At 49.3% G+C, this 27,188-nt stretch overlaps 1 protein-coding gene across 1 annotated transcript in view; it reads right to left on the reverse strand.

Moving 5' to 3' along the window:
- SV2A (synaptic vesicle glycoprotein 2A) overlaps window positions 1–25,931 on the reverse strand; it is a 193,163-nt gene extending 167,232 nt beyond the window's left edge. Inside the window, exon 1 of the mRNA XM_063947169.1 lies at window positions 25,557–25,931. The gene's annotated coding sequence lies outside the window, so the exon portion shown is untranslated. The remainder of the gene's footprint in view (window positions 1–25,556) is intronic.
- Window positions 25,932–27,188: the final 1,257 nt, after the last annotated feature.

Genomic DNA, 27,188 nt, shown 5'->3' on the forward strand with positions numbered 1-27,188 from the left:
AGGCTGGAGCTCCAGGCCCCTCACAGGCCCTCGACGCGATCAACAAGCCGCGGAAGTGGCTAATATAGATGTACATCCTATATACATGTGCTAGAGGTGCCGAGAAGCCACCTGCATCCAGGAACAGCTGACACCAGCAAGCCCTCCGCTAGATCACAAGACCACGGAAGCGGCTAATTGCTAAATAAATCTTAAAACTAACGTTTGACTCTTTGATTTTCTGTTGAGATATTAGAAATGTTTTGTAGTTCACTCTGTATTCCTGCTACAGTACATAGTCAGGGCATCTTATTATTTATACAGGTCATAGGCATATCTGCCACATTCTTACATCTCACCCAGGGACATACGTATTTATTAATAAATATTTGTAGGGGTAGCCACAATTACTACGCATCCAGGTGACTGCCGAAAGAGGGTATCAGGATTAGGTTTAGGGCCCAGAAGGGGGAGGGGGATGGTTAGGGTTAGGCACTAGGGGATGGTTATAGCCAAAGCCCCCCCCCCCCCCGCCACTAATTAGCCCCAGTCGCCATAGCTTAAGAGATGGCAAAGGAGAGTGGTAAAATACTTACCCCTCTCTGGTGCCGTGATTCTCATTGTTGGGACGTCGCGTCGGTCATGTGATCGCCGACATACCGACCTTCGGTATTTCATAATGAACCACTCTATTGGGGACATTGCAAATGGTATTGGAGGGAAGAGTACAATATGCCGTCTTACAGATGACACAAACGTATGCAACGGGGTATCACACCAGGAGGGGCAAAACAAATGATTGATGATCTAGGTCAGTGGTTCTCAAACTCGGTCCTCAGGACCCCACACGGTTCATGTTTTCCATGTCACCCGGCAGGAGCACGGTGTATCACCAACTGTCACATTTTAAAAATCTACAGGTGACCTGCAAAACATGAACCGTGTGGGGTCCTGAGGACCGAGTTTGAGAACCTGTGATCTAGGTAGACTAGGGGAATGATCAAGAGCGTGGCAACTACAGGTTAATGCCAAAAAAATGCAAAATCACGTACTTGGGTCTCAGAAACTCAAAGGCTAAAGCTAGTATTAATGGCACTATACTGGATGGGATCTAGGAGTCACTGTGTCAGGTGACAGAGGCAGGTAAGCAATGTAACAAAGCTACGAGGAAGGAAAGTCAGATGTTTGGTGGCATAGGGAGAGGAATCAGCAGCAGACAGAAGAAATAATGCCACCGAGTCTGAAGCCAGCTCCACCACCATTTCTGGTATCCAGACCCGTAAGTGTGGATCGTCACTCACATGGCATACATTCCACTACAGCTAACACATAAACCAACACTGGGGGGAGGGGGTACCATTAACCGTGATAACGCGATCCCAGCTAAAACTATCGCACATGTCTCCCGAAAAACAGCTTATCACAGACTGCGCACTCCCGTTTATCACACCTATCCTATTCCAGAATGGCGAAAATGGGATTCGTGCAACAATTGCCATATACACTCTCTGTACAGCGCCACCTCCTGCCATATACACTCTGTACAGCGCCACCTCCTGCTATATACACTCCCTGTACAGCGCCACCTCCTGCCGTATACATTCTCTGTACAGCGCCACCTCCTGCCGTATACACTCTCTGTACAGCGCCACCTCCTGCCATATACACTCTCTGTACAGCGCCACCTCCTGCTATATACACTCCCTGTACAGCGCCACCTCCTGCCGTATACATTCTCTGTACAGCGCCACCTCCTGCCGTATACACTCTCTGTACATCGCCACCTCCTGCCATATACACTCTGTACAGCGCCACCTCCTGCTATATACACTCAGTGTACAGCGCCACCTCCTGACGTATACATTCTCTGTACAGCGCCACCTCCTGCTGTATACATTCTCTGTACAGCGCCACCTCCTGCCATATACACTCTGTACAGCGCCACCTCCTGCCATATACACTCTCTGTACAGCGCCACCTCCTGCCGTATACACTCTCTGAACAGCGCCATCTACTGCTATATACACTCTCTGTACAGCACCACCTCCTGCCATGTACACTCCCTGTACAGCGCCGCCTCATGCCTTATACACTCTCTGTACAGCGCCACCTCTTGCCATATACACTCTCTGTACAGCACCATCTCCTGCCGTATACACTTTCTGTACAGCACCACCTCCTGCCGTATACACTCCCTGTACAGCGCCACCTCCTGCCGTATACACTCCCTGTACAGCGCCACCTCCTGCCGTATACACTCCCTGTACAGCGCCACCTCCTGCCGTATACACTCCCTGTACAGCGCCACCTCCTGCCGTATACACTCCCTGTACAGCGCCACCTCCTGCCGTATACACTCTCTGTACAGCGCCACCTCCTGCCATATACACTCTCTGTACAGCGCCACCTCCTGCTATATACACTCCCTGTACAGCGCCACCTCCTGCCGTATACATTCTCTGTACAGCGCCACCTCCTGCCATATACACTCTGTACAGCGCAACCTCCTGCCATATACATTCTGTACAGCGCCACCTCCTGCTATATACACTCCCTGTACAGCGCCACCTCCTGACGTATACATTCTCTGTACAGCGCCACCTCCTGCCGTATACATTCTCTGTACAGCGCCACCTCCTGCCGTATACACTCCCTGTACAGCGCCACCTCCTGTCATATACACTCTCTGTACAGCTCCACCTCCTGCCATATACACTCTCTGTACAGCGCCACCTCCTGCCGTATACATTCTCTGTACAGCGCCACCTCCTGCCGTATACACTTTCTGTACAGCGCCACCTCCTGCCGTATACACACTCTGTACAGTGCCACCTCCTGCCGTATACACACTCTGTACAGTGCCACCTCCTGCCGTATACACTCTCTGTACAGCGCCACCTCCTGCCGTATACACTCTCTGTACAGCGCCACCTCCTGCCGTATACACTCTGTACAGCGCCACCTCCTGCCGCATACACTCTCTGTACAGTGCCACCTCCTGCCGTATACTCTCTGTACAGCATCACCTCCTGCCATATACACTCTGTACAACGCCACCTACTGCCGTATACACTCCCTGTACAGCGCCACCTCCTGCCGTACACACTCCCTGTACAGCGCCTCCTCCTGCCGTACACACTCTCTGTGCAGCGCCACCTCCTGCCGTATACACTCTCTGTACAGCGCCACCTCCTGCCATATACACTCTGTACAGCGCCACCTCCTGCCGTATACACTCTCTGTACAGTGCCACCTCCTGCCGTATACTCTCAGTACAGCGTCACCTCCTGCCATATACACTCTGTACAGCGCCACCTACTGCCGTATACACTCCCTGTACAGCGCCACCTCCTGCCGTACACACTCCCTGTACAGCGCCACCTCCTGCTGAGAGGAGGGGGCACAGACGGAGACTGCACACGGGCCCCTCTACTCTCAATACGCCCCGCGCTCCAGCTATCCCTTCCACCAGGTACAGATGATCTGCTCCTGGGCGTCCCACTTAGTATATATGATTGCGGTCGCCTGTGCTGAACAGACATCTGCGGAGGCTGCACTGTGATATCAACATTAAAGCTTTAGTTCACTGGTTAAAGTTTTAATGTGTTAATGTGACAAAAGTAAAGGTTGGATCATTTCCATGTGATGCTGTCACAGATCTATGTAGTCCCCAAGTGCCACCTATGTGGGTTGCATCGCTGACCATACTTGGATAACAATTTTGCAACGCAAAAAGCAAATCAAATTTCTGCACTGTATCACCGCAGACGGCGCACTGCTCTGCCGACTCCATAATTCCCTAGGGACACCTGCGCTACCCTAACACCTCCCTCCACAGCTGCTGCCATCTTGCCCCATACACCCATGTGGAAATAGTGGGGTATTTTCATGGCACTGATAATAAATCCACTTTAATTACAGTGATATCGCCACGTGTCATTATTGTTGTGGTAAATTATAATGCCTGCTGGCATACTCTCCCTGAATGTCCGGGAGACTTCCTAATTTAAAATATATATACACGCATCTATTGACATTTCCTACAGTTGTCCCGGACGGTCTTATTGTAGATACTGACTTTAGGTTATGAGGTTATTGGTTAAAGCACATTTTATATAGACCAGATCCTTAACCACTGCCGCCATCTGTGATGTCATAATGACATGTGGATGATGTCATAATGCCTCAAAGCCCTACATCTTGGGCAGCCGGCCAGGGGCAGCCCCATTTGGTGGCAACTTACCTTGCTATCCAGAGCTTGATCGAGTTTGTCTACTCTTCGGATTCAGACTACGATTGCGATTTACTACAACAACTTCATCTCCTTTACACCAGTGATAAGAAGCTGTGTGCCAGATATCAGTGATACTGATAGAGGAGGTAAGAGCTGCTCAACACCAACCAGCTAGCAGCTCCAGACGCAGAAATGCGGGGCACAGACTATATGACTGTGCCCGAGGTGCTGAGGATGTTATGTCTGCTACATACATCCGACGATGCACCCAAAAAGTACCTACGTTCTGCAGTGGCAGAAGAACTGGTGAAACACCAGAACTGCACGTCAGGAGGAATCTGTAACATCGCCCTTACTGACATTCTGACTGCGCTGAATCACTGTGATGAGGGCGTACGCCTCTCCGCCCTACAGTGCATAATCAATGGCGCAACTTCAGCACCAAAGGAGGCCAAGAACCACGCTAGCACCATCACCGAGGCTCTCCTGTGCATGATGAGAAAGGCGACCGTGGCACTTCTGACGGCAGTGCTGCAGGCAGTAACGGCCCTAGTGCAGACCGGCCACGGGAAAAGCTGTCATGGACACGATGACATACTGCTCCGTATGTTAAGGTACATCAATTATCCCAGCGACGACGTCCAGCTGAGCGCCCTGCACCTGCTCACGGAGCTGATAAAGCGCTACCGATGCTATCCATGGAGCGACATCAGCGCCATTATAAAGGAACAACTTCTGGTCATAATGACCAAGATGCAGAGCAGCAACGCCCAGCTGTCATCAGCTGCAGCCGCCTGTCTCCACGCCTGCTTACCCCACCTGGGGTGTAACACCAGCATGCTGAGGGGCAACATCTGGGGGGATCCCCAGTACAAGGAGTCCCTGTACACACTCCTGGCAAGGAAACAGCTGCTGAAGAAGCTCTTGTTGCAGGCAGTGAAAAAACTGACCATCTTCATGGAGACAGAAGACCTTGTGCGGCTCATTGCGGTAATGATGGAATTTATTCCCAATCATGTGATGTCATCGAAAGACCTCAGAAATGTGTCCAGGGATCTGGAGAAAGCGCTGAGACATCCGTGTGCCGACATCCACCAAGGTGCAAGAAGTGTGGCTCAGTGTCTCACTGAGAAGTGGATGAGCCTGGCAGCTGCCAGTAACAACCAAGTGCAGCAGCCCAAGGATGTCTCCCAGATCATCACCAGCATCCAGGAACAGCTGATCTCCGCATGGTGGAAGGCTGGAGCTCCAGGCCCCTCACAGGCCCTCGACGAGATCAACAAGCCGTGGAAGTGGCTAATATAGATGCACATCCTATATACATGTGCTAGAGGTGCCGAGAAGCCACCAGCGTCCAGGAACAGCTGACACCAGCAAGCCCTCCGCTAGATCACAAGACCACGGAAGCGGCTAATTGCTAAATAAATCTTAAAACGAACGTTTGACTCTTTGATTTTCTGTTGAGATATTAGAAATGTTTTGTAGTTCACTCTATATTCCTGCTACAGTACATAGTCTGGGCATCTTATTATTTATACAGGTCATAGGCATATCTGCCACATTCTTACATCTCACCCAGGGACATACGTATTTATTAATAAATATTTGTAGGGGTAGCCACAATTACTACGCATCCAGGTGACTGCCGAAAGAGGGTATCGGGATTAGGTTTAGGGCCCAGAAGGGGGAGGGGGATGGTTAGGGTTAGGCACTAGGGGGTGGTTATAGCCATAGCCCCCCCCCCCCCCGCCACTAATTAGCCCCAGTCGCCATAGCTTAAGGGATGGGAAAGGAGAGTGGTAAAATACTTACCCCTCTCTGGTGCCGGGATTCTCATTGTTGGGACGTCGCGTCGGTCATGTGATCGCCGACATACCGACCTTCGGTATTTCATAATGAACCACTCAATTGGGGACATTGCAAATGGTATTGGAGGGAAGAGTACAATATGCCGTCTTACAGATGACACAAACGTATGCAACGGGGTATCACACCAGGAGGGGTAAAACAAATGATTGATGATCTAGGTCAGTGGTTCTCAAACTCGGTCCTCAGGACCCCACACTGTTCATGTTTTCCATGTCACCCGGCAGGAGCACGGTGTATCACCAACTGTCACATTTTAAAAATCTACAGGTGACCTGCAAAACATGAACCGTGTGGGGTCCTGAGGACCGAGTTTGAGAACCTGTGATCTAGGTAGACGAGGGGAATGGTCAAGAGCGTGGCAACTACAGGTTAATGCCAAAAAATGCAAAATCACGTACTTGGGTCTCAGAACCCCAAAGGCTAAATCTAGTATTAATGGCGCTATACTGGATAGGATCTAGGAGTCACTGTGTCAGGTGACAGAGGCAGGTAAGCAATGTAACAAAGCTGCGAGGAAGGAAAGTCAGATGTTTGGTGGCATAGGGAGAGGAATCAGCAGCAGACAGAAGAAATAATGCCACCGAGTCTGAAGCCAGCTCCAGCACCATTTATGGTATCCAGACCCGTAAGTGTGGATCGTCACCCACATGGCATACATTCCACTGCAGCTAACACATAAACCAGCACTGGGGGGGATCCAATTATCCGTGATAGCACAATCCCAGCTAAAACTATCGCACATGTCTCCCGAAAAACAGCTTATCACAGACTGCGCACTCCCGTTTATCACACCTATCCTATTCCAAAATGGCAAAAAATGGGATTCGTGCAACAATTGCCATATAAACTCTCTGTACAGCGCCACCTCCTGCCATATACACTCTCTTTACAGCGCCACTTCCTGCCATATACACTCTCTGTACAGCGCCACCTCCTGCCGTATACATTCTCTGTACAGCGCCACCTCCTGCCGTATACACTCTCTGTACAGCGTCACCTCCTGCCGTATACACTCTCTGTACAGCGCCATCTCCTGCCATATACACTCTCTGTACAGCGCCACCTCCTGCCGTATACATTCTCTGTACAGCGCCACCTCCTGCCGTATACATTCTCTGTACAGCGTCACCTCCTGCCGCATACACTCTCTGTACAGCGCCATCTCCTGCCATATACACTCTCTGTATAGCGCCACCTCCTGCCGTATACTCTCTGTACAGCGTCACCTCCTGCCATGTACACTCTGTACAGCGCCACCTACTGCTGTATACACTCCCTGTACAGCGCCACCTCCTGCCGTACACACTCCCTGTACAGCGCCACCTCCTGCCGTATACACTCTCTGTACAGCGCCACCTCCTGCCGTATACACTCCCTGTACAGCGCCACCTCCTGCCGTACACACTCCCTGTACAGCGCCACCTCCTGCCGTATACACTCTCTGTACAGCGCCACCTCCTGCCGTATACACTCTCTGTACAGCGCCACCTCCTGCTGAGAGGAGGGGGCACAGACGGAGACTGCACACGGGCCCCTCTACTCTCAATACGCCCCGCGCTCCAGCTATCCCTTCCACCAGGTACAGATGATCTGCTCCTGGGCGTCCCACTTAGTATATATGATTGCGGTCACCTGTGCTGAACAGACATCTGTGGAGGCGGCACTGTGATATCAACATTAAAGCTTTAGTTCACTGGTGAAAGTTTTAATGTGTTAATGTGACAAAAGTAAAGGTTGGATCATTTCCCTGTGATGCCGTCACAGATCTATGTAGTCCCCAAGTGCCACCTATGTGGGTTGCATCGCTGACCATACTTGGATAACAATTTTGCAACGCAAAAAGAAAATCTAATTTCTGCACTGTATCACCGCAGACGGCGCACTACACTACCGACTCCATAATTCCCTAGGGACACCTGCGCTACCCTAACACCTCCCTTCCACAGCTGCTGCCATCTTGCCCCATACACCCATGTGGAAATAGTGGGGTATTTTCATGGCGCTGATAATAAATCCACTTTAATTAAGGTGATATCGCCACGTGTCATTATTGTTGTGGTAAATTATAATGCCTGCTGGCATACTCTCCCTAAATGTCCGGGAGACTTCCTATTTTAAAATATATATACACGCATCTATTGACATTTCCTACAGTTGTCCCGGACGGTCTTATTGTAGATACTGACTTTAGGTTATGAGGTTATTGGTTAAAGCACATTCTATATAGACCAGTTCTAACTAGTTCTAACCAGATCCTTAACCACTGCCGCCATCTGTGATGTCATAATGACATGTGGATGATGTCATAATGCCTCACAGCCCTACATCTTGGGGAGCCGGCCAGGGGCAGCCCCATTTGGTGGCAACTTACCTTGCTATCCAGAGCTTGATCGAGTTTGTCTACTCTTCGGATTCAGACTACGATTGCGATTTACTACAACAACTTCATCTCCTTTACACCAGTGATAAGAAGCTGTGTGCCAGATATCAGTGATACTGATAGAGGAGGTAAGAGCTGCTCAACACCAACCAGCTAGCAGCTCCAGACGCAGAAATGCGGGGCACAGACTATATGACTGTGCCCGAGGTGCTGAGGAGGTTATGTCTGCTACATACATCCGACGATGCACCCAAAAAGTACCTACGTTCTGCAGTGGCAGAAGAACTGGTGAAACACCAGAACTGCACGTCAGGAGGAATCTGTAACATCGCCCTTACTGACATTCTGACTGCGCTGAATCACTGTGATGAGGGCGTACGCCTCTCCGCCCTACAGTGCATAATCAATGGCGCAACTTCAGCACCAAAGGAGGCCAAGAACCGCGCTAGCACCATCACCGAGGCTCTCCTGTGCATGATGAGAAAGGCGACCGTGGCACTTCTGCCGGCAGTGCTGCAGGCAGTAACGGCCCTAGTGCAAACCAGCCATGGGAAAAGCTGTCATGGACACGATGACATACTGCTCCGTATGTTAAGGTACATCAATTATCCCAGCGACGACGTCCAGCTGAGCGCCCTGCACCTGCTCACGGAGCTGATAAAGCGCTACCGATGCTATCCATGGAGCGCCATCAGCGCCATTATAAAGGAACAACTTCTGGTCATAATGACCAAGATGCAGAGCAGCAACGCCCAGCTGTCATCAGCTGCAGCCGCCTGTCTCCACGCCTGCTTACCCCACCTGGGGTGTAACACCAGCATGCTGAGGGGCAACAGCTGGGGGGATCCACAGTACAAGGAGTCCCTGTACACACTCCTGGCAAGGAAACAGCTGCTGAAGAAGCTCTTGTTGCAGGCAGTGAAAAAACTGACCATCTTCATGGAGACAGAAGACCTTGTGCGGCTCATTGCGGTAATGATGGAATTTATTCCCAATCATGTGATGTCATCCAAAGACCTCAGAAACATGTCCAGGGATCTGGAGAAAGCGCTGAGACATCCGTGTGCCGACATCCACCAAGGTGCAAGAAGCGTGGCTCAGTGTCTCACTGAGAAGTGGATGAGCCTGGCAGCTGCCAGTAACAACCAAGTGCAGCAGCCCAAGGATGTCTCCCAGATCATCAGACAGGTCACCAGCATCCAGGAACAGCTGATCTCTGCATGGTGGAAGGCTGGAGCTCCAGGCCCCTCACAGGCCCTCGACGAGATCAACAAGCCGTGGAAGTGGCTAATTTAGATGCACATCCTATATACATGTGCTAGAGGTGCCGAGAAGCCACCAGCATCCAGGAACAGCTGACACCAGCAAGCCCTCCGCTAGATCACAAGACCACGGGAGCGGCTAATTGCTAAATAAATCTTAATACGAACGTTTGACTCTTTGATTTTCTGTTGAGATATTAGAAATGTTTTGTAGTTCACTCTATATTCCTGCTACAGTACATAGTCAGGGCATCTTATTATTTATACATGTCATAGGCATATCTGCCACATTCTTACATCACACCCAGGAGTGTATTTATTAATAACTATTTGTACGGGTACCCACAATTACTAAGCATCCAGGTAACTGCCGAAAGTGGGTATCGGGATTAGATTTAGGGCCCAGAAGGGGGAGGGGGATGGTTAGGGTTAGGCACTAGGGGGTGGTTATAGCCATGGCCAACACCCGCGAGGGTTAATCCTAGCCAAACCCCCCCCCCCCCCCCCCGCGCCACTAATTAGCCCCAGTCGCCATAGCTTAAGGGATGGGAAAGGAGAGTGGTAAAATACTTACCCCTCTCTGGTGCCGGGACGTTGCGTCGGTCATGTGACATACCGACCTTCGGTATTTCATAATGAACCACTCTATTGGGGACATTGCATATGGTATTGGAGGGAAGAGTACAATATGCCGTCTTACAAATGACACAAACGTATGCAACGGGGTATCACACCAGGAGGGGTAAAACAAATTATTTATTTATTTATTTATTAACAGTTTCTTATATAGCGCAGCAAATTCCGCTGCGCTTTGCAATTTGAAATAACAATAACAAACTGGGTGATAACAGTCAGAGGTAGGAAGGCCCTGCTCGCAAGCTTACAATCTATAGGGAAATAGGCATATGTACACAAGGAAAGGTGCTATCTATTGCATAGAATGAAAAGACATGTGAGGATATGTGTGGACTGTACAGAGTGGATGTAATTTGATAGGAAGGTTTATGAAAGTTATGTGGGCGGTTCTGGAATGTGATAAGCTTGCCTAAAGAGGTGAGTTTTGAGGGAACGCTTGAAGGTTTGGAGACTAGAGGAGAGTCTTATTGTGCGTGGTAGGGCATTCCACAGAGTGGGTGCAGCCCGATGAAAGTCCTGCAGTCGTGAGTGGGAGCGAGTAATGAGTGTGGATGAGAGACGCAGGTCTTGTGAAGAGCGAAGAGGTCGGGTTGGGAGATATTTTGTGATAAGCGAAGTGATGTACGTTGGTGTATATTGGTTAATGGCCTTGTGTGTGAGTAAAAGTATTTTATATTGAATGCGGTAGAGTACAGGTAACCAATGGAGGGACTGACAGAGTGGATCTGCAGACGATGAACGTCTAGCGAGGAAGATAAGCCTCGCCGCTGCATTCAGAATGGATTGTAGTGGTGAGAGTCTCGTTTTGGGAAGACCAGTTAGGAGACTATTGCAATAATCAATGCGGGAGATAATGAGAGCGTGGATTAGAGTTTTTGCAGTGTCTTGTGTAAGGTATGGTCGTATTTTGGATATGTTTTTTAGATGCATGTAACATGATCTTGAGACAGATTGAATGTGGGGAACAAAGGACAGATCAGAGTCAAGGATGACACCTAGGCAGCGAGCTTGTGGGGTAGGGTAGATAGTAGAGTTTTCAACAGTGATAGAGATATCAGGTTGGTAACTGCTATTGGCCGGTGGAAATATAATTACCTCCGTCTTTGAAATATTAAGTTTGAGGTGGCGAGATGTCATCCAGGATGAGATGGCAGAAAGGCATTCAGTGACACGGTCCAGTACAGATAGGGACAAGTCAGGGGAGGATAGGTAGATTTGAGTATCATCCGTGTACAGATGATACTGAAAACCAAAAGAGCTGATTAGTTTACCAAGAGATGAGGTATAGATAGAAGACTGAGCCTTGCAGTACTCCAACTGAAAGAGGTAGCGAAGAGGAGGTAGATTCAGAGAAGTTAACACTGAAGAAGCGATTAGATAGGTACGATAGGAACCAAGAAAGGGCTGTGTCTTTAAGACCTAGGGATTGTAGTGTCTGTATGAGAAGAGAGTGGTCTACAGTGTCAAATGCAGCAGATAGGTCTAGAAGAATAAGTAGTGAGTAGTGGCCTTTAGTCTTCGTAGTGACCAAATCATTAACCACTTTAGTCAGTGCCGTCTCTGTGGAATGTTGGGAACGGAAGCCTGACTGAAGTGGGTCCAACAAAGTGTATGAGTTAAGAAAGTGTGTGAGTCGAGTGTAGGCAAGTCTCTCAAGTAGCTTAGAGAGACAAGGGAGCTGAGAGATAGGGCGGTAGTTTGAGAGAGCATTAGGGTCAGAATTTTGTTTTTTTAAAATAGGAGTAATCACTGCATGCTTGAAGAGTGAAGGAAAAATACCAGTAGAGAGAGAGAGATTACAGATGTTAGTTAAGGTAGGGATGAGCACCAGAGACAGAGCTTTACTTATTTGTGAGGGTAAAGGATCAAGAGGAGAGGTAGTAGAGAAGCAGGATGAGAAGAGTGATGATACTTCATCTTCATTTGTGGGATCAAATGAAGAAAGAGTGCCAGAGGGTTCAGGTAAAGAACGGAGCAGGTCACTGGCTGCCGAAGAGCATACCATTTCATCTCGGATTTTAGCAATCTTCTCCTTGAAGTAGGAAGCAAGATCCTGTGCCTTGATAGTGGCTGGTGGGGTAGGTGCGGGAGGATTCAGAAGTGATTTAAATGTATTAAAGAGTCGTTTGGGGTTAGAGGCTTGAGCAGAGATAAGAGTTTGGAAATATGTTTGTTTGGCAGTGTCCAGGGCATTTTTATAAGAATGGTAGACTGTCTTATATGTGAGGAAGTCACTTGAAATACGAGATTTACGCCACTGACGTTCAAGTTTTCGTGTGAGTTTTTGTAGTTGTCTTGTTAATTTGGAGTGCCATGGTTGACATCTAGGCCTACGTGGAGTGTGATGGGTAGCTGGAGCCACTTCATCAAGGGCTAGTTCTAGAGTCTCATTAAGGTGTGATACAGCCATCTCAGGAGAGGTGAATGCAGAAATAGGTGAAAGCAGTGATTGATGATCTAGGTCAGTGGTTCTCAAACTCGGTCCTCAGGACCCCACACGGTTCATATTTTCCATGTCACCCGGCAGGAGCACGGTGTATCACCAACTGTCACATTTTAAAAATCTACAGGTGACCTGCAAAACATGAACCGTGTGGGGTCCTGAGGACCGAGTTTGAGAACCTGTGATCTAGGTAGAATGATCAAGAGCGTGGCAACTACAGGTTAATGCCAAAAAATGCAAAATTACGTACTTGGGTCTCAGAAACTCAAAGGCTAAATCTAGTATTAATGGCGCTATACTGGATGGGATGTAGGAGTCACTATATCAGGTGACAGAGGCAGGTAAGAAATGTAACAAAGCTACGAGGAAGGAAAGGCAGATGTTTGGTGGCATAGGGAGAGGAATCAGCAGCAGACAGAAGAAATAATGCCACCGAGTCTGAAGCCAGCTCCAGCACCATTTATGGTATCCAGACCCGTAAGTGTGGATCGTCACCCACATGGCATACATTCCACTGCAGCTAACACATAAACCAGCACTGGGGGGGGATCCAATTATCCGTGATAACACAATCCCAGCTAAAACTATCGCACATATCTCCCGAAAAACAGCTTATCACAGACTGCGCACTCCCGTTTATCACACCTATCCTATTCCAAAAAGGCGAAAATGGGATTCGTGCAACAATTGCCATATACACTCTCTGTACAGCGCCATCTCCTGCCATATACACTCTCTGTACAGCGCCACCTCCTGCCATATACACTCTCTGTACAGCGCCACCTCCTGCCATATACACTCTCTGTACAGCGCCACCTCCTGCCATATACACTCTCTGTACAGCGCCACCTCCTGCCATATGCACTCTCTGTACAGCACCACCTCCTGCCGTATACACTTTCTGTACAGCACCACCTCCTGCCATGTACACTCCCTGTACAGCGCCACCTCCTGCCGTATACACTCCCTGTACAGCGCCACCTCCTACCGTATACACTCCCTGTACAGCGCCACCTCCTACCGTATACACTCCCTGTACAGCGCCACCTCCTGCCGTATACACTCCCTGTACAGCGCCACCTCCTGCCGTATACACTCCCTGTACAGCGCCACCTCCTGCCGTATACACTCCCTGTACAGCGCCACCTCCTGCTGTATACAATCTCTGTACAGCGCCACCTCCTGCCGTATACACTTTCTGTACAGCACCACCTCCTGCCGTATACACTCCCTGTACAGCGCCACCTCCTGCTGTATACAATCTCTGTACAGCACCACCTCCTGCCGTATACACTCTCTTTACAGTGCCACCTCCTGCCATATACAATCCCTGTACAGCGCCACCTCCTGCCATATACACTCTGTACAGCGCCACCTCCTGCCGTATACACTCTCTGTACAGCGCATCCTTCTGTCGTATACACTCTCTGTAAAGCGTCACCTCCTGCCGTATACACTCCCTGTACAGCGCCACCTCCTGCTGTATATAATCTCTGTACAGCGCCACCTCCTGCCATATACATTTCCTGTACAGCGCCAACTCCTGCCGTATACACACTGTACAGCACCACCTCCTGCCATATACACTCTCTGTACAGCGCCACCTCCTGCCATATACACTCCCTGTACAGCGCCACCTCCTGCCGTATACACTCCCTGTACAGCGCCACCTCCTGCCGTATATACTCCCTGTACAGCGCCACCTCCTGCCATATACACTGCCTGTACAGCGCCATCTCCTGCTATATACACTCCCTGTACAGCGCCACCTCCTGCCATATACACTCCCTGTACAGCGCCAACTCCTGCCATATACACTCTCTGTACAGCGCCACCTCCTGCCATATACACTCCCTGTACAGTGCCACCTCCTGCCATATACAATCCCTGTACAGCGCCACCTCCTGCCATATACAATCCCTGTACAGCGCCACCTCCTGCCATATACACTCTGTACAGCGCCACCTCCTGCCGTATACACTCTCTGTACAGCGCATCCTTCTGTCGTTTACACTCTCTGTACAGCGCCACCTCCTGCTGTATATAATCTCTGTACAGCACCACCTCCTATCGTATACACTCTCTGTACAGCGCCACCTCCTGCCGTATACATTCCCTGTACAGTGCCACCTGCTGCCGTATACTCTCCCTGTACAACGCCACCTCCTGCCATATACACTCTCTGTACAGCGCCACCTCCTGCTGTATACACTCCCTGTACAGCACCACCTCCTGCCATATACAATCTGTACAGCGCCACCTCCTGCCATATACACTCCCTGTACAGCGCCACCTACTGCCGTATACACTCTGTACAGCACATCCTTCTGTCGTATACACTCTCTGTACAGCACCACCTCCTGCCATGTACACTCCCTGTACAGCGCCACCTCCTGCCATATACACTCTCTGTACAGCACCACCTCCTGCCGTATACACTTTCTGTACAGCGCCACCTCCTGCTATATACACTCCCTGTACAGCGCCACCTCCTGCCGAATACATTCTCTGTACAGCGCCACCTCCTGCCGTATACATTCTCTGTACAGCGCCACCTCCTGCCGTATACACTCCCTGTACAGCGCCACCTCCTGCTATATACACTCCCTGTACAGCGCCACCTCCTGCTGTATACAATCTCTGTACAGCACCACCTCCTGCCGTATACACTCTCTGTACAGCGCCACCTCCTGCCATATACAATCCCTGTACAGCACCATCTCCTGCCATATACACTCTGTACAGCGCCACCTCCTGCCGTATACACTCTCTGTACAGCGCCAACTCTTGCCATATACACTCTCTGTACAGCACCACCTCCTGCCGTATACACTTTCTGTACAGCACCACCTTCTGCCGTATACACTCCCTGTACAGCGCCACCTCCTGCCGTATACACTCTCTGTACAGCGCCAACTCTTGCCATATACACTCTCTGTACAGCACCACCTCCTGCCGTATACACTTTCTGTACAGCACCACCTTCTGCCGTATACACTCCCTGTACAGCGCCACCTCCTGCCGTATACACTCTCTGTACAGCGCCAACTCTTCCCATATACACTCTCTGTACAGCACCACCTCCTGCCGTATACACTTTCTGTACAGCACCACCTTCTGCCGTATACACTCCCTGTACAGCGCCACCTCCTGCCGTATACACTCCCTGTACAGCGCCACCTACTGCCGTATACACTCCCTGTACAGCGCCACCTCCTGCCGTATACACTCCCTGTACAGCGCCACCTCTTGCCGTATACACTCCCTGTACAGCGCCACCTCCTGCTGTATACAATTTCTGTACAGCACCACCTCCTGCCGTATACACTCCCTGTACAGCGCCACCTCCTGCTGTATACAATCTCTGTACAGCACCACCTCCTGCCGTATACACTCTCTGTACAGCGCCACCTCCTGCCATATACACTCTGTACAGCGCCACCTCCTGCTGTATACACTCTCTGTACAGCGCATCCTTCTGTCGTATACACTCTCTGTACAGCGTTACCTCCTGCCGTATACACTCCCTGTACAGCGCCACCTCCTACTGTATATCATCTATGTACAGCACCACCTCCTGTCGTATACACTCTCTGTACAGCGCCACCTCCTGCCGTATACATTCCCTGTACAGTGCCACCTGCTGCCGTATACACTCCCTGTACAACGCCACCTCCTGCCATATACACTCTCTGTACAGCGCCACCTCCTGCTGTATACACTCCCTGTACAGCACCACCTCCTGCCATATGCAATCTGTACAGCGCCACCTCCTGCCATATACACTCCCTGTACAGCGCCACCTCCTGCCGTATACACTCTGTACAGCGCATCCTTCTGTCGTATACACTCACTGTACAGCGCCACCTCCTGCCCTATAAACTCTCTGTACAGCGCCACCTCTTGCCGTATACACTCTTTGTACAGCGCCACCTCCTGCCGTATACACTCTCTGTACAGCGCCACCTCCTGCCGTATACACTCTCTGTACAGCACCACCTCCTGCCGTATACACTCTCTGTACAGCGCCACCTCCTGCCGTATACACTCTCTGTACAGTGCCACCTCCTGCCGTATACACTCCCTGTACAGCGCCACCTCCTGCCGTATACACTCCCTGTACAGCGCCACCTCCTGCCATATACACTCTCTGTACAGCGCCACCTCCTGCCATATACACTCTCTGTACAGCGCGCCATATACACTCTCTGTACAGCGCCACCTCCTGCCATATACACTCCCTGTACAGCGCCACCTCCTGCCATATACACTCTCTGTACAGCGCCACCTCCTGCCATATACACTCTCTGTACAGCACCACCTCTTGCCGTATACACTCTCTGTACAGCGCCACCTCCTGCCGTATACACTCTCTGTACAGTGCCACCTCCTGCCGTATACACTCCCTGTACAGCGCCACCTCCTGCCGTATACACTCCCTGTACAGCGCCACCTCCTGCCATATACACTCTCTGTACAGCGCCACCTCCTGCCATATACACTCTCTGTACAGCGCGCCATATACACTCTCTGTACAGCGCCACCTCCTGCCATATACACTCCCTGTACAGCGCCACCTCCTGCCATATACACTCCCTGTACAGCGCCACCTCCTGCCATATACACTCTCTGTACAGCGCCACCTCCTGCCGTATACACTCTCTGTACAGCGCCACCTCCTGCCGTATACACTCTCTGTACAGCGCCACCTCTTGCCGTATACACTCTCTGTACAGTGCCACCTCCTGCCGTATACACTCTCTGTACAGCGCCACCTCTTGCCGTATACACTCTCTGTACAGTGCCACCTCCTGCTATATACACTCTCTGTACAGCGCCACCTCCTGCCATATACACTCTCTGTACAGCGCCACCTCCTGCCATATACACTCTGTACAGCGCCACCTCCTGCCATATACACTCTCTGTACAGTGCCACCTCCTGCCGTATACACTCTCTGTACTATAACACCTCGCAGACCCTCCAATGCAGTGGTGTATGTATAACGGGTGTAAGGTGTGTGGTTTAGGGTGCCACACTGCCCTCCCTGCACGTGGTCCGGACAACGGAGGCATGTCCGGACCGTCTGTGGGGCAGCTGCTGTGACCCAAAACATGGCAGCCCGCCGTCTGCCTATGCAGCTACCCTTATCATGCCAGCGCTACGCCGCTTAGCGCAGCGTTCGCATGTTAGTGGGGGGGGGGAAATGGGAGGACCCGTCATGCAGGGCAGCTTTGCCGTGTGCTGAGCGGCTCCCCGCATATTAGTGTAATGAGTTGTAGTTGTAGGAATAGTCGCACAACTACAACTCATGCTGAATTAGGCCCTTCGTTGACTGGTGAAAGGTTTAATGTGTTAATGTGACAAAAGTAAAGGTTGGATCATTTCCATGTGATGCCGTCACAGATCTATGTAGTCCCCAAGTGCCACCTATGTGGGTTGCAGCGCTGACCATACTTGGTGCAACATTTTTGCAACGCAAAAAGCAAATCTAATTTCTGCACTGTATCACCGCAGACGGCGCACTACACTACCGACTCCATAATTCCCTAGGGACACCTGCGCTACCCTAACGCCTCCCTTCCACAGCTGCTGCCATCTCGCCCCATACACCTATCTGTCTACAGAAATATAGGTGCACGGTGACTCAAAAAGTGGTATTCAACATGCAGTCCTCCAGCTGCTGTGGAACTATCCATCCCAGCATGCCCTGTCACAGTTTTAGCATGCCCTAATAGTAAAAGAGTGTCTGGGCATGCTGGGATGTGTAGTTCCACCATTACACCACAAGCCGCACTGATTTCCTGCCCACCCCCGAAGTGTGTATCCACCTTCAGATGACTTTGTGGTACCTGCGTGGATGCACAGACTCTGCAGAGTGGTCCTGGATATATTTATAATAAAGGCAACAGAAGGTTACCTAGAAACTTTACTTAGGCTGACCATATTAGCCCTTTAAACTGGGACACTCATTAATTACACAGGTTCTGTGGCTGGCTGACTACAGGCCTGCATGTCACCTAGTTATAATCAGCCACAGAACCTGTGTAATTCATCAGCGTCCCAGTTTAAAGGGCCAGCATGGTCAGCCAACTTTATTGTCCTGTTCAGGTAAACACACTGCCCCTCTTCCCTCTTTTGGTGTGAGCAACAGCAGCCACAAAGAGTTAAAACTAGGTCTTCCTCACACGCGTATTCTTATAACATACAGTATGTGTCGTGCTGACGATATATACAAGTGTTGTCCCCGGGCAGGCAGCATTCCCCTCTAACACACGTGTATATCAGGAGTGTGCTAGTGTAGTGATCTATTCTTACAGCGGTATCAGCAAGGGAGGCAGCAGCGTGCACGGATCATAGCAATGGGATATAATAGGCCTACTGCACCACTGTATCTCTCTGTACATCGTCAGACGTGGCTGTGTGGAAAATAACAAGTACTTATACTCACAGACCCACAGGCAATCCCGAATCAGCCTGCAGCTGAAAGTGCTTACTCAGACCTGTTACAAACATGTGCAATTTGGCACAGTGGTCAGTATTGCTACTTCAGAGTCCTGGGGCTGCAAGGTTTTATGTTGTCTCTGGGCCTAATTAAGAGTTGATCGCAGCAGCAAGTTTTGTTAGCAGTTGGGCAAAACCATGTGCACTGCAGAGGGGGGGGGGGGGGGGGGGCAGATGTAACATGTGCAGAGAGAGTTAGATTTGGGTGGGGTGTGTTCGAACTGAAATCTAAATTGCAGTGTAAGAATAAAGCAGCCAGTATTTACCCTGCACAGAAACAATATAACCCACCCACATCTAACTCTCTCTGCACATGTTACATCTGCACCACCTGCCCAGTGCCCTGCACATGGTTTTGCCCAACTGTTAACAAATTTGCTGCTGCGATCAACTCTGAATTACCCCCATAACATTGTCTCCACGTGGTTTTCCACCGCCTGCTCCTCATTTGGCCCCACAGACCAAAGATGTTATCTTGCCATAATATCCCTACATCCATGAAACACGTGAGATTTACACAGGTTCAGTGGCTGGCTGAATTAAAGTCTGCACTTCACCTGGTTTAAATCATCCGCAGAGCCTGTGTGAATTGGCATGTACATAATTAGGGTGTGGGCATACCTCCCAATATGACCCTCTCCAGGAGGGACAGAATGCTCTGCTCCTGGACTTTTCTCTTCATTTATGATTGCCATCACCTGTGCTGAAACATCTTTCTTATCCATTAACCTGTTCAGCACAGGTGATGGCAATCATACATTAAGAGAAAAGTCCAGAAGCAGGGCATCGTGTCCCTCCTGGAGAGGGTCATGTTGGGAGGTATGTGTGGGTACCAGAGCGCAGGCTCGCCCATTCTGGGCAAGTGTCAGATAACATTGTACAAATGTCTGACAGATGTAACAAAACGCTCAAAGATCTATAATAATAAATATCTGTTCCAGTAGTATGGTAATAATAAATGAGGGGATTTAATTCACTCGGAAATACACAATAGAGACACATACCAGTAGGCAAATAAGTAAAAACACGATTCCTAATGTCTGGTTGGGACTTAATATAAAATATGAGTAAATACGTCATTTTCTGCAGGAGGAAAAGCACATATGTCTTATGCTGGGTACACACTGAGCGCCATATCGACCATTCCATCGAATATATATCGGTGCATCGTGCTGTATGGGCGGTTGTACACTTCCTGCAGAGGCCGCCGGTGACTGACATCTCAACTAGGTGGGGGGGCACATTTAAATGCCCGCCTAGTTGTGGCATCATGCACGACACATCGAGCGGACGATTGATAGGTGTGTACGCACTGACCAATCGTCAGTTAGATCGGCAGGATGGCCAGGTGTGTACAACGCTTTAAAAGCTACTTAAGATCTTTTTGGGGTAAATAAATAAGCAAACAAAATATGCCCCATGGGTGGAGCTAGACACGCCCCTTGGGTGGAGTGTGACACACCCTCTTCACACCCTTTATTAATCCTGATGGTCATCTCCCTAAAATGATTTTTCACAACCTGGCAAGTTTGGGGTTAATGCAGATTTGCGCCCATGACTAAGTCTAACACCTGTCCCCCACGGCGTGCAGCACTTTCTAACCCTCCGCAAATCAGGGCGCTCGTCCTGATCATGTGATGGTGGGACTGTCCCGTAAAAAGTAGGACAGCAGGGAGGTATACGATGGCACACTCCTGGTCAAGGCCTAAATACAAAATGGTGGCTCAATACCACTACCATCATTACCTGGGTGTTGTGTGACGATAAAGCAGAACAAAGGGAAAATAATTACTCTAATAAATAAATAATAATATTCAATGAATATAAAATAATTCAGGTACTATCTGCTGGACAGAGATACCCTCTGGCCGGGTGTGGGTCATTAGATTGACAGTCATTAGGTCAAACACTATTGGTCGACATGCATTAGGTTGTCATGGTCACTGGGTCAACACGGTCATTAGGTTGACATGGGAAAAGGCCGACATGAGTTCTTTTACTTTTTTTTGGTGTAGTTTTCTTCGCAAAGTGACGGGGAACCCCAATTAGAGCACCGTGTCCCCTGCGTGGCCTCGGCGCAGGTTACTATTCCCCATCGTAGTCCACGTGGATCGTAAAGTATGAAAAAGTTTAAAAAATGAAAAAGAAGAAGTGAAAAATGCATGTCGACCAATATTGGTCAACCTAATGACTGACGACCTAAGTGTGGTCAGCCTAATGACCGTATCCCCTCCGGCCGGAGCCTAGATACAGGGAACTGATTTAAGAATCAGCTACATCCTGTAACACATCCATCTAATTGTGCCATAAAGTGTATACTCGTATCCATCACAGGTTTCCACAACCTGACAAGCCTCTGTCACGCTCCTGCAGTTGTGCTGCTAGGTAATATATGCATTAAAATCCTGTGAAAAGGGGGGCGAGGGAGCTAGCAGCCTGGCACGCCGTACCGCACAGTCAGACTCATTTGTACAAGTCAGTGGGAGTCATGTACAAGTCACTGGATGGAAGCAGTCGCAGCACTCCTTGGGGCAAATGTATTGAACCTTGGAGAGATAAAGTGGAGAAGATGCCACAAAAAATAGGTTCTAACGGGTAAATTGGCTAAAGCTTCAAAAACAGAGAGTTGGTGGTTGTCCGTCACAACCAATCAGCCGCTGTCTATCATTTCTATATTGCCTTTTAGAAAATCAAAGCATCTGATAGTTGCTATGGGCAACGTCGACAAATCTGTTTTAGAAGCTTTCGCAAATGTATCCCTTACTGTCATTTGATAGCCTGTGCTAGATATATTGGGGCAATCCCCCGATCCCCTGGCGGGCGCGTCGGGGGATTGGGGATATTGAACATGTTTAAAAATCACGATCCTGGCGGAGATCGCGGAATCGGGCATTTTTAACATGTGTATTTTACCCAATCCCACGACGAATTAAAAGATCATTGAGGCCCACCAATTGGCGCATCCTGGATGGCGGTGTCGGCGTGTTGGGGGATTGCGCCCGCACATGTATGGGCCTATTAGAAGCTGGTTGCTAATATACTGCAACAATAATGGCACATGGCGAGGCGATATCACTGTCAGCGGCTTCTCCCCCTCCCACTAGCACTGGGGGGTTCTATTTACTAAATATAAATATCTCCTCTCCAGTGGCAGTTGTAGAGCAGCCCACAATTCAAACAGGGGAGCCACACCAACTGCCACCCCAAACATGCCCAGACATTGCTGTTCGGCACTCACTGGCAGTGGGTGTGGCTCCCCTGTTTGAATTGTGGACTGCGCTGCAACTGCCACTGGATAGGAAATATTTATCTCCACCTCCCGAGAACATAAATATCAAATTTTTCGGCTTTTAGGAGATAATTATGTTTTATTAAATATCCCCCTGTATCTCCGCCCACTTTATCCTAAACAGAAAAATGTTCTAATGGGGGGCACCAATCCCCTGAGGAACGGATAGGCAACCAGCAGCTCGACAGTTGTTGCAGAACTACAAATAACAGCCTACACTGCAAAACTCCGTCCCATGGCATGCTGGATCTTCTAGTGCCACAAAAGCTAGCTAAACACCTGTTTCGTCTAACCATGCTCTAAAAACTCATTTACTGCCCCCATCTCACACAAAACACTCAAAAGGCAAGTATACGCATGTTTAGGGGATCCCCAGGTCCTCAGCGATGAGAACGCAGAGATGTTGGAAGCCCTCTGCAGAGTGCAGTTATAGAACACGCGTGACGCGCGAGTCTCCTCCTGCAGTGCTGTCAGTAGTTGCTTGTCGTGACTGCAATCAGTCAGGCATTCAATGAGGAAACAAGGACTGAAACACGCTGTCGTGATAATGACAGTACAATCTGTTATACATGGCTCGCCGACAGTACAATCTGTTATACATGGCTCGCCGACAGTACAATGTTATATATGGCTCGCCGACAGTACAATCTGTTATACATGGCTCGCCGACAGTACAATCTGTTATATATGGCTCGCCGACAGTACAATCTGTTATACATGGCTCGCCGACAGTACAATCTGTTATACATGGCTCGCCGACAGTACAATCTGTTATACATGGCTCGCCGACAGTACAATCTCTTATACATGGCTCGCCGACAGTACAATCTGTTATACATGGCTCGCCGACAGTACAATCGGTTATACATGGCTCGCCGACAGTACAATCGGTTATACATGGCTCGCCGACAGTACAATCTGTTATACATGGCCTGCCGACAGTACAATCGGTTATACATGGCTCGCCGACAGTACAATCGGTTATACATGGCTCGCCGACAGTACAATCTGTTATACATGGCCTGCCGACAGTACAATCGGTTATACATGGCTCGCCGACAGTACAATCGGTTATACATGGCTCGCCGACAGTGCAATCTGTTATACATGGCTCGCCGACAGTACAATCTGTTATACATGGCCTGCGGACAGTACAATCTGTTATACATGGCTCGCCGACAGTACAATCTGTTATACATGGTCTGCCGACAGTACAATCTGTTATACATGGCTCGCCGACAGTACAATCTGTTATACATGGCCTGCCGACAGTACAATCTGTTATACATGGCCTGCGGACAGTACAATCTGTTATACATGGCCTGCGGACAGTACAATCTGTTATACATGGCTCGCCGACAGTACAATCTGTTATACATGGCTCGCCGACAGTACAATCTGTTATACATGGCTTGCCGACAGTACAATCTGTTATAAATGGCTTGCCAACAGTACAGGGCCAATCTCATCCATGGCTGTAATGTTACCATGTCTATGGCAGCAGATCAGAGATTAATTGGGTCTGGTAATTGCCCCTTTTTCAGAACACTCATTATTTTCTGAATTGCTTCTGTCAATTGCATTGTAGGAGATTCTGGATGTTCTGCATATGTATGAGCCCTTTATTGCTAATATGTTGTTATAAGCCTATAAATGGCCTCAGGCACTGAGCCGGGAGTGTGTTGCCTGGCCCCTCAGCATTGGGGTTTGCATCATCTCAAACCAGGCAGGTAGGCAAATCATTACAGCCCCATACTACTGTAACTCTCACAGAGGCAAGGTCATTCTGCTCTACTCAGTACAGGACAGTGCTGCCATACAGGGTGCATGGATCAACGCCAGAGAGACAGACAGATAGATGTGTGTAAGAGAGAGAAAGATGTAAGAGAGAAAGAGAGATGTGAGAGACAGACAGACAGACAGACAGACAGACAGACAGACAGACAGACAGACAGACAGACAGATAGATAGATAGATAGATAGATAGATAGATAGATAGATAGATGGACAGACATGAGAGATAGATGATAGATAGACATGAGAGATAGATAGACATGAGAGATAGATAGACATGAAAGATAGATAGATAGATAGATAGATAGATAGATAGATAGATAGATAGATAGATAGATAGATAGATAGATAGATAGATAGATAGATAGATAGACCTGAGAGAGAGAGAGAGAGAGAGAGATGGATAGATAGACATGAGAGATAGATAGATACTGTAGATAGACATGAGAGATAGATAGATAGATAGATAGATAGATAGATAGATAGATAGATAGATAGATAGATAGATAGATAGATAGATAGATAGATAATTTCAGAATGATAAGATACATTTGTTAGGACTGAATGACAGTAAATGGGAGTATAAGTCAGGCTGTGTAATGAAGCTCCCTAGGTCGCTGCATTGTATTTATAGAAAGCAATATATAACACTGAGCTTGTATAGCCCCTCACACCGCACGCTGTCAGCACAGGTAACAAGGTAATATATACCGTATGCGTCTCAGAGGCTGCCAGGTACAACTGTCCACACCTACGTGACACCGCTCTCATTCCTTACCCAGAGGTGAGCCCTTCATATCACTGCACACAGCTCCACACTGACATAAAGGCTCTGCGCTATATATACACAGACATGTGGAATATCAGGGGGAACATAACAGAAACAATATTACACCGTGTCTTCCCGCACACATCCCAAGGTCATAGTATACCCAGCACAGGAAGCACCAGGGGTCGGTGTGTGATTTGCAGCCTCGCTACTGCAGACACACGGCGTGCAATCACAGCTGCCGGGGGGACACATTAAATACAGTATATGACCGTATAGACATAGGGTCAAGGATTTCCAGGACAAAATGGCCACACCATTGAAAAGGAGCAATTAATAGACTATTAATAGACAATGCAATGCAGAAGGGGCAGAGGGGTGAAAGGAGCATAGCTACCTGGTGCCCGGAGGATGTGGCTGTAGGTCTCAGTGATGCGCCTCTGTGGGAGGATGCTGCTGGGATGAGGATGCTGCTGCTGCTGGGACTCTGGGTACCAGATAGAGATGAAGAGGAGAAGCCTCTTCCTGCCCTCACAGCAGAGCACAGGGTGAAACCACTCCGCACAGGGAAATAGGGGGGGGAGCGCAGATAGCAGCGATGTGTAGCCTTCACCAGAGCTTCCCCCGGGGCACCGCGGCCTGGCATCTGATTTGTCGTAGTAACAGACGTCAGCCAGTGCTGGGGGCGGGCAGGGGGCGGCAGCCCTGGTACCTGAAGCCAGGTGCTGGCAGCAGTTCCCCCCCGCACTCTAGTGCCTGGCCTAATGTGCCTCAATGAGATGCACTGGAGGAACTGAACCTGACAAATTGTGTGTTATTATTAGGTGGCTGCAGCTGACAGCTCCCAGGGACTGAGATCTGCATGGCAGGGGATGGGAGGAGGAGAGAGCAAGATGGAGGGGACAACTGGGAGAGATAATGCAGGAGCTGGGGGAGGGAGGAGATTACTCACAGGCTGAAAGGGCAACAAGTCACATAAAGTGAGAGAATACTGTAATAATACAGAACTGCTGTGTACACATAGAAATATATATATAGTAAAGAAGTAAACAAAAGGATATATGTTCTGCAGTATCAGGTTGTCTAAATTTGTGCTAGTATATGTTACGTTTTTCTGCTCCCCACCCCCATACTCTCACTCATCTGATTCCTCTCTTCCCGTCTCTCCCTCTCCCCCTATATTTCTCCCTCCCCTTACCCCATATTTCTCTCTACACATCCCTTTCTCCCTGCACACCCCTTATTTCTCTCTACACATCCCTTTCTCCCTGCACACCCCTTATTTCTCTCTACACATCCCTTTCTCCCTGCACACCCCTTATTTCTCTCTACACATCCCTTTCTACCGCACACCCCTTATTTCTCTCTACATGTCCCCCCCCACACACCCCTTATTTCTCTCTACACATCCCTTTCTCCCTGCACACCCCTTATTTCTCTCTACACATCCCTTTCTCCCTGCACACCCCTTATTTCTCTCTACACATCCCTTTCTACCGCACACCCCTTATTTCTCTCTACATGTCCCCCCCCACACACCCCTTATTTCTCTCTACACATCCCTTTCTCCCCTCACACCCCTTATTTCTCTCTACACATCCCTTTCTCCCCGCACACCCCTTATTTCTCTCTACACATCCCTTTCTCCCCGCACACCCCTTATTTCTCTCTACACATCCTTTTCTCCCCTCACACCCCTTATTTCTCTCTACACATCCCTTTCTCCCCGCACACCCCTTATTTCTCTCTACACATCCCTTTCTCCTCTCACATCCCACATTTCTCTCTACACATCCCTTTCTCCCCGCACACCCCTTATTTCTCTCTACACATCCCTTTCTCCCCGCACACCCCTTATTTCTCTCTACACATCCCTTTCTCCCCGCACACCCCTTATTTCTCTCTACACATCCCTTTCTCCCCGCACACCCCTTATTTCTCTCTACACATCCCTTTCTCCCCGCACACCCCTTATTTCTCTCTACACATCCCTTTCTCCCCGCACACACCTTATTTCTCTCTACACATC

Source organism: Pseudophryne corroboree, chromosome 12 (assembly GCF_028390025.1).
Source record: "Pseudophryne corroboree isolate aPseCor3 chromosome 12, aPseCor3.hap2, whole genome shotgun sequence".
In the NCBI taxonomy this organism is placed as follows: Eukaryota; Metazoa; Chordata; class Amphibia; order Anura; family Myobatrachidae; genus Pseudophryne; species Pseudophryne corroboree.